Genomic DNA, 9,594 nt, shown 5'->3' on the forward strand with positions numbered 1-9,594 from the left:
AGATCACTAGACTGTTGACTCACAGTTTTATTTGTCCTAAAACAATACCATCTTTGAATACTGTACTAGCATCCAAGTTTTGCATTTATTTTTGGTTTCTGCAATCAGATTAGAAAAACTAACCAATGATGAAGAAACTCTAGACTTTAGTCACAATGAAAAGCAAGTTATTTTCAGTTGTCTTTCATGTGAGGTTAATAATGATTTGTTAATTATCTTTCTAATTAGTTTTGTGATTAAATCTTCAGTGTATAATCAGAACTAATCTCCATGCTCTTGTTGAATCCAAGGGAATTTTCTTATGAGCCATGTGAAGACTAAAAAGAAAATTTCTTTTGATTCCAAACAAAATTTTAATGACACAACGAATTAGAAGAAAGATATTCAGATTCACAGTAGAATTTGGTCACTATACTCACCTTTGTTAAAACTAGGAACATAATATATTTTATTGAAATAGCTTCCATATAATAAAAAAGACTGAATTCCAGAAATACACTAAATTATTGAATGTATTTCAGAGCTGGCATGGCGACTCACACCTGTAATCCAACATTTTGGGGAGTCAGGGTGGAAGGGTAGCTTCAACCTGGGCAACAGAGTGAGACCTTGTCTTTTTTTTTTTTTTTTTTTTTGATACGGAGTCTTGCTTTGTCACCCAGGCTGGAATGCAATGGTACGATCTCGGCTTACTGCAACCTCCACCTCCCAGGTTCAAGCAATTCGCCTGCCTCAACCTCCTGAGTAGCTGGGACTATAGATGCACACCACCACACTCAGCTAATTTTTTGTATTTTAATACAGGTGGGGTTTCACCATGGCCAGGATGGTCTTGATCTTCTGACCTCGTGATTCGCCCACCTCGGCTCCCAAAGTGCTGGGATTATAGGCATGAGCCACTGTGCCTGGCTGATCCTGTCTCTATTTTTTTTTAATTAAAATAAAGAACAAAAGTGGGAATAAATGTATATATTCCAGCTTTAAGTTTTTTCTCTGTGTGATGATGTGTCCCTCCTCCAATTTAAAAAAAAAACTTTCTGTGCTACCTCTATTGCTATGTAGGGAAAATATGCTTTTATTAATTTTAATAGTAAGTTTTTTGAGACAGGGTCTCACTCTATTGCCCAGGCAGAAATGCAATGGTACAATTATGGCTCACTGAAGCCTCAGCCTCCTGGGCTCAAATGATCCTCCCATCTCAGCCTCCTGGATAGCTGGGACCACAGGCACATGCCACCATGCCCAGCTAATTTTTGTATTGTTTTGTAGAGACAGAGTTTCACCATGTTGACCAGACTGGTCTTCAATTCCGGGGCTCAAGTCATCCATCCACTCAGGCTCCCAAAGTGCTGGGATTACAGGCGTGAGTCATTGCACCCATAGAGTCGATAACATATACAATGGAGAAAAAAAATTACTTCATAGAGATAGTAACTGTGATTTCTACTGGGCATCATCACAGTAATCAGTTTGGAATCATTCGTTGCTGATTAAATTCCAATACCTCTCAATGTCTAAGAAGGCAGTAACTAAGCACCTTTTGGCTTCTGAGGACAAACCATGCTCAGAATCATCCCTAGAAAATGATGAAGTGTGGTCTGCCCCAGGACAAGCTCTTCCACAAATCTGCAGGTGAAACCCCCCATTTAAGGGCATAAAGCCAATAAAGTCTCATGAAATTCTAAATAGAGAATTTTCCAACTTAATTTTCATAGTCAAGAGGCACATGTTAGATCTAGAAAACAGACACAGTGAAAGAACATCTGAAACATTGAAGGCAGGGGGAATCTTCAAGTTGGCACTGAACCTGGAGGGTGACACCCTGGTAACCCCAGAAAGGACTAGGACTATACCCCACCGTCGCCCCCCAGACACACATGCAATTTCCCAATCTGGCTGAGGAAACATTCTATGGGAATAATTTGGTGACAGCAGCGTTTTGCAGTAGGCATCTACAGAGGGCATTCATATTTAGATAAAGTCTCATCTCTAGAGCTGTACATATAACATGGTGTGTAAAATGCCACAGGAACTGAAAAATGATAGTAATGGAAATTCCATGATAAACTCTATATGGCTGGGACTAAAGGCATCTAAACTTTGAAGACTTAAATTTAGATAACTCAAATCAGACACAGAACACAGTTTCTACTAAGAGACGGTAATTAGGGCTGTCTTTGGCCACACATATACTAAAACTGGAACTATTCAGAGATTAGCATGGCCCCTATGCAAGGATGACATGAACATTTGTGAGTGCTCCTTTTTTTTTTTTTTTGAAACAGAGTCTTGCTCTTTCGCCAGGCGCCAGGCTGAAGGGCAGTGGTGAAATCCTGGCTCACTGCAACCTCCACCTCCTGGGTTCAATTAATTCTCTTGCCTCAGCCTCCTGAGTAGCTGGGACTACAGGCACGTGCCACCACGCCCAGATAATTTTTGTATTTTAGTAGAGATGGGATTTCACTGTGTTGGCCAGGATGGTCTTGATCTCTTGACCTTGTAATCCACCCACCTCGGCCTCCCAAAGTGCTGGGATTACAGGCATGAGCCACCGCGCCCAGCCAAGTGTGCCCTATTTTTATGTGCCGCCAGTGTGCAAAGGATGTGGGTTTCATTAAGTTGAACTAAGTGATCTTTCCCGAATGGGTTATCCAAGGCATCCATTCAATGAAAGCAAACATACTAATTCTTTGTACACCAAATAAACATTTTTAAAAGGAAAGCTAGTAACCATCTACTTGTGGACTGGCATGAGGTAGATATCAACCAGTGTGAGATCAAGAAGTAGGCCAATGAGCTGTGGAATCAGGAAAGGGAAAAACAGGTCCTTTTCAGCTGTTTCCCCACCCACACTGGACTGAGACCTACTCAAGACAGCAGGAACAAGTAACATCATAACAACAGTGCCATACTCACACATTTTATGTACTTCATGGTATTTACCTCTTTGAGTTTGTTATGCAATGTAGGTTAACTCCGGTTAATCCTTTTGTTTACCCAAGGCTGTCTCAGTTTGTGATCACCTTACAGGTATTGTGAAGGGTAAATATTGGAGCAGGCAGCCCCTCTCGTACTCAGGGATGTCTTCCCAGCGATTCTTTCCTCCCGCTCCTTTGTCATCAGCCCCCACCTCTTTTTTTTTTTTCTTTTTGAGACAGAGTCTCATTCTTTTACCCAGGCTGGAGTGCTATGGTCTTGGCTCACTGCAACCTCTGATTCCCGGGTTCAAGCGATTCTCCTGCCTCAGCCTCCTGAGTAGCTGGGATTACAGGCACCTGCCACCACACCCAGCTAATTTTTGTATTTTTAGCAGAGACAGGGTTTTATCATATTGATCAGGCTGGTCTTGAACTCCTGACCTCATGATCCGCCTGCCTTGGCCTCCCAAAGTGCTAGGATTACAGGTGTGAGCCACTGTGCCTGGCCTGTCATCAGCTTTGGTATGCATAGTTCTCGTGAGCAAAGAGCCATTTTAAATATTTTTCTTCCATCTGAAAATAAACAAAACCTACCATTTACTCCACTTCTACCAACCACAGTTTCGTTTCTCCACTCCCATCTACAGCAAAATTCCTTTTAAAACTGTCTGAATTCACTGCCTCTATTCTCTGGTCCTATTCTCCCACTGTTCTTTATTTTTATAAAAGTAAAATTCCATGTAACATAAAATTAATCATTTTAAAGTGAGCCATTCAATAGCATTTAGTAAATTTACAATGTTGTGCTACCACCACCTCTATCTAGTTCCAAAAACACTTTCATCACCAAAAATAAAACTCCATGCTCATTGAAGAGGTCCTTTCCATCTTCCCAACCTTCCATCCTTGGGTAACCACTAATGGGCTTTCTGTCTCAGTGGATTTACTATTCTGAATATTTCATATAAATGAAATTATGCAATATTTGGCCTACTGTGAATGCTTCTTTCATTTAGCATGTTTTCAAAATTCATCTACATTGTAGCATGTTATTAGTATTTGTTTTCCTTTTTATGACTGAATAGCATGACACTGTACAGATATGTTACATACTTGTTTTTCTTTTCTCTTTTTTTTTTTTTTTTGAGACAGGGTCTACCTCCATCACCCAGGCTAAAGTGAAGTGATGTGATCACAGTTCATTATAGCCTCCACCTACTGGGCTCAAGTGATCCTCCTGCCTCAGCCTTTCTAGTAGCTGGGACTATGGGCATGCACCATCATACCTGGCTCATTATATCTTATTTTATTTTTTGTAGAGATGGGGTCCCTCTAAGTGATCTTCCCTGAACGGATTAAGTCTGGTTGTGGACTCCTGGACTCAAGTGATCCTCCTGCCTGGCCTCCCAAAATGCTGGGATTAAAAGTGTAAGCCAGCACCTCTGGCCTATCACTTGTTCTTTATATGTCCATCCATTGATGGACAGTGGGTTATTTCCACCTTTTGGCTATTGTCAATAATGCTGCTATGAGCATACATGTATAGATTTCGTTTAAAATTCTGTTTCCAATATAAGCATGTATCTGGGAGTAGAATTATTAAGTCAAATGGTAATTCTGTTTAACTTTTTGAGGAACTGCCAAACTGTTTTCCACAGTGGCTGAACCATTTTATATTTCCAACAATAGTATGTATAGGTTGCAATTGCTCCACATTTTGAACACCACTTGTTATTTTCCCTTTAAAATTTGTTTTTCATTATAGGCTTCCTACAGGGTGTGACATGGTATCTCATTATGGTTTGGGTTTGCATTTACCTAAAGATCAGTGATGTTGAGGTTCTTTTTATATGTTTGTTGACCATTTGTATGTCTTATTTAGAAAATTTAGAGAATTTTCTATTCAATTCCTTAGCTCATTTTTTAATTGAGTTGGGTTTTGGTTGTTTTTCTTGAGATGTAAGAGTTATTTATATATTCTAAATGTTAAACCCTTAGTTAGCAAGTAATGTACAAATGTTTTATCCATTCTGTAGGTCATCTTTTCATTTTCTTGATAATGCCCTTTGATGTACAAAGATTTTTAACATTTTGATGATGTTCGATTTATTTATTTATTTTTGTTGCCCATGTTTTTGGTTTCATATCTAGAAATCATTTCCAAATTCAATGTCACTATATTTCTTGTAGGAGTTTTATAGTTTTAGGCCATTTTTCTATTTTTAGTTAATTTTTGTATATGGTGTCAGATAAGGATCAAGCTTCATTCTTTTGTATGTGCACATCCAGTCATCACAGTGCCACCTGTTAAAGAGATTACTCTTTCCCCATTGAATGTTCTCGGCATGCTTGTTAAATATCAATTGACCATATATGTAAGGGTTTATGTCCAGACTCTATTCTAGCCCATTGGCTCCTATGTCTCTTTTTTATACCAATACCACACTGTTTTGATTACTGTGGATTTGTAGTTTTTAAATCAGGAAGTATAAGCCCCCAAAATGTGTTCTTTTTTTTTTTTTCTAGATTATTTTGGCAATTTAGGATCCCTTCAATTTTATATGAATTTTAAAACTGGCTTTTGCATTTCTGGAAAGAACGTCATTGGAATTTAAATAGAGATTGCATTGAATCTATAGATTGCTTTGGATAGTATGAGCATCTTAATAATATTGTCTTACTATCCATCAAAAGAGATATCTTTTCATTTATTTAGGTGTTTAATTTCTTTCAGTACTGGTTTTCAGTTTTTAGTGCATAGACCTTTTGCTTCTTTAGTTAATTTACTTTTTCCCAGTTTACTTTTTCAGATTGTTCATTGCTGACAAAAAGAAATGCAACTGATTTTTGCATGTTACTCTTGTGCCCTCCAGCTTTGCTGAATTTGTTTAATAGCTTTAATAGTTCTTTGCTGGGTGTGTGTTTGAGGTTTTCTATACATAGAACCACGTCATCTGCAAATAGAGATAGTTTTACTTATTTCTTTTTACTTTGGAAGAATGTTATTTATTTACTTTGCCTAATGTCCTGGCTAGAACTTTGGTATAAAGCTGAATAATAGTGGTGAAAGTGAGAATATATTTATTTTTCCTGATCTTAGCAGAAAAGTTTTCAACCTTTCACCTTTGAGTACCATCAGTTAGTTGTAGGAATTCCACAAGTGCCTTTTAGCACTTTTAGGACGTTTCCTTCTATTCCTAGTTTTCTGACTGTTTTTATCATGAAAGGATAATGAACTTAAAAAAAATACTTTTTCTATATCCATTGAAATGATTGTGTTTTCTTCTTTATTTTATTAATATGGTATGTTATATTACTGTTTTCCTTATATTAAACTATGTTTGCATACTGAGTATAAAACCATTCTGGGTATAATTCCCACTTGTTCATGGTATATAATCCCATTAATATATTATTGAATTTAGTTTGCTAGTATTTTGTTGAGGATTATTGCATCTATAATAATAATGGATATTGGCTTATAGTTTTTTTCTTCTTGAAGTGTCTTTGTCTGCTTGTGACATGAGGATAATACTGGCCTCCTTAAATGAGTCCCTCTTATATTCTATATTTTGGAATAGTTTGAAAAGGATTGGCTTAAGTTTTTCTTTAAATGTTAGGTAAAATTCACTAGTGAAACCACCTGGTCCTAAGCTCTTCTTGTTGGAAGGCTTTTGATTATTGATTCAATCTCCTTATTCATCATAGTTCTTTTCAAATTTTCTATTTCTTCTTGAGTCAGTTTGTTAGTTTTTAAGTTCCTAGGGGTTTGTCTAATTTACGTAAGTTATTAAACTTGTTGGACTATAATTATTCATAATATTCTCTTAAGCTATTTGTTTTTCTGAAGGTTAGTAATAAAGTCCCCAATTTAATTCCATTTTTTGCTATTTAAGTACTTTCTCTCTTTTTATTTTTAGTCTAGTTAGAGGTTTGTCAATTGTTTTTTCACATATTCGAAAACTGAACTTTCGTTTTTGTTGATTTTCTCTATTGATTTCTTCTTCCCTATTAACTTCACTCTAGAGAATCTTTACTATTATTTTCTTCTACTGGCATTGGATTTACTTTTCCCTCTCTCTTTTTTTTTCATTCTTCAAGGGTAAGTGAAGGTATTGATTTGAGATCTTTCTTCTTTCTAATGTAGGCATTTACAGCTATAAATTTTTCTCCCAGCACTATTTTCACTGCATCACATAAACTTTAGTATGTTGTGCTTTCATTTTCATTCGTCTTAACGTATTTTGTAATTTCCCTTGTGATTTCTTCTTTGACCCATTGGTTGAGAGTGTGTTTTTGAACTCCACATGCAAGCATATGTCCTTGTTTTATTACTCTTTGCTTTATTATACTTCACAGTCACAGCATTTTTTTTCTTTTTTACAAGTTGAAGGTTTGTGGCAACCCTCTATTGAACAAGTCTATTAGTGCCATTTTTCCAAGATCATGTGCTTACTTCCCGTCTCTTTGTTACACTTTGGTAATTCTTGCAATATTTCAAACTTTTTCATTATCATTATAATATACATAATCAATGATCTCTGATGTTATGGTAATTGTTTTGGGGTGCCATAAATCATGCCTTTACAAAATGGCCAGCCTGATTAATAAATGTGTGCACTCTGACTGCCCCACCAGCCAGCCATTCCCCCATGTCTCTTCCTCTCTTTGGCCACTCTATTTCTTGAGACACAGTAATATTGTAATTAATACCACTGCAATGATCTCCATGTATTCAAGTGAAAGGAAGAGTCATATGCTTCTCAATTTAAATCGAAAGCTAGAAATAATAAATCTTAGAGAAGAAGACATGTCAAAAGCTGAAACAGGTCAAAAGCTAGGCCTCTTGTGCCAGTTAGCTGAGTTGTAAATATAAAGGAAAAGTTACTGAAGGACATTAAAAATGCTACTCCAGTGAACACACAAATGGTAAGAAAGCAAAACAGTCTTACTGTTGATATAAAGAAAGTTTTAGTGATCTGGATAGAAGATCAAATCAGCCACAATATTCCCTTAAGCCAAAGCTTCATCCAGAACAAGGCCCTGATGTGTCAATTATATGAAGGCTGAGAGAGGTAAGGATGCTGCAGAAGAACAATTTAGAGCTGGCAGAGGTTGATTCATGAGAGTTAAGAGAAGAATCCATCTCCATAATCCAAAAGTACAAAGTGAAGCAAGAAGTGCTAATGGAGAAGCAGCAACAAGTTATACAGAAGATCTAGCTAAGATCATTTATGAGAGTGGCTACACTAAATCACAGGCTTTCTGTGTAAACAAAATAGCCACCTATTGAAAAAAGATTCCAACTAGGACTTTCACAGCTAGAGAAGAGAAATCAGTGCCTGACTTCAAAGCTTCAAGTGACAGGCTGACTATCTTGTTAGGGTCTGATGGTAGCTGGGGACCATCAGTTAAGTCAAAGCCATTGTTCATTTGCCATTTCCAAAATCCTGGGACCCTTAAGAATTATGCCAAATCTACTTTGTTTGGGTTCTATAAATGAAACAGCAAGCATGAATGATAGCACATCTGTTTGTAGCATGGTTTACTGAATAGTTTACTCTCACTGTTGAGACCTACTTCTCAGAAAAATAAAAATTTTTTTTAAAATTACTGCTCATTGAGAATACACCTGGTCACCCAAGAACTCTGATGATATGTACAAGGAGATTAACATTGTTTTCATGCCTCCTAATATACATCCAATCTCAAGTCCATGGATCAAGGAGTAATCTCAACTTTCAAGTTTTATTATTTAAGAAGTATGTTTTGTAAAACAATAGCTGCCATGAATAGTGATTCCTCTGATGGATCTGGGCAAAGTAAATTGAAAACTTTCTGGAAGGATTTACCATTCTAGATACCATTAAGAACATTCCTGGAAAGAGGTCAAAATATTAACACTAACAGGAGTTTGAAAGAAGTTTATTACAACCCTCATGAATGACTTTGAGGGGTTCAAGTCTTCAGTGGAAGAAGTAATTGCCGATGTGGTGTAAATAACAAGGTAACTATAATTATAAGTACAGCCTGAAGATGTCACTGAATTGCTGAAATATCGTGAGAAAACTTGAATGGATGAGAATCTGCTTCTCATAGATGAGGAAAGGAAGTGGTTTCTTAAGATGGAATCTACTTTTGATGAATATTCTATGAACATTATTGAAATAGCAGAGAGAGATCCAAGATGGCTGACTAGGAGCAGCTCAGGATTGCAGCTCCCAGTGAAAGCGCAGAGAGTGAGTGGATGCTGCATTTCCAAATGGATTTTTATTGCCCACAGACCAGGAGATTCTCAGGCGGAGGAGCCCCAGGGGTCGCCAGCACGACTCTTTTGGCCGGCACTGCTGTTTTGCCAGCGCCCTGGTGCGGAGATTCTGGTGAATGGAGAACCTCTGGTGAATGGCACATGAGACTGGGTGCCATTTTAGCTGGTGAATGGAGCTCCAGGATGGCAGAGTCATCTATTCAGCTGATTAAAAAGGGGACTGAAACAGAGAGCCAGGCCAGGAGATTCCTGGGCAAAAAAGTGCCACAAATCTCAGTGCCACTGTTTCAGCCAGCGCAGTGGGTCGCCGCACGGGAAATCACACAGCAGCTCTGAATGAACAACGGAGCTTACAGCTCAGCACTTGAGCTCCTATAAAGGACAGACTGTCTCCTCAAGGAGCTCCCT

General features: G+C 37.6%; 1 pseudogene; it reads left to right on the plus strand.

Moving 5' to 3' along the window:
* The first annotated feature begins 2,171 nt into the window (after positions 1–2,171).
* Positions 2,172–2,272, plus strand: LOC116561640 (annotated as a pseudogene).
* Positions 2,273–9,594: the final 7,322 nt, after the last annotated feature.

The sequence above is a fragment of the Sapajus apella genome, unplaced genomic scaffold (genome assembly GCF_009761245.1).
Source record: "Sapajus apella isolate SASKATOON/1434 unplaced genomic scaffold, GSC_monkey_1.0 scaffold29, whole genome shotgun sequence".
NCBI classification, from domain to species: Eukaryota; Metazoa; Chordata; class Mammalia; order Primates; family Cebidae; genus Sapajus; species Sapajus apella.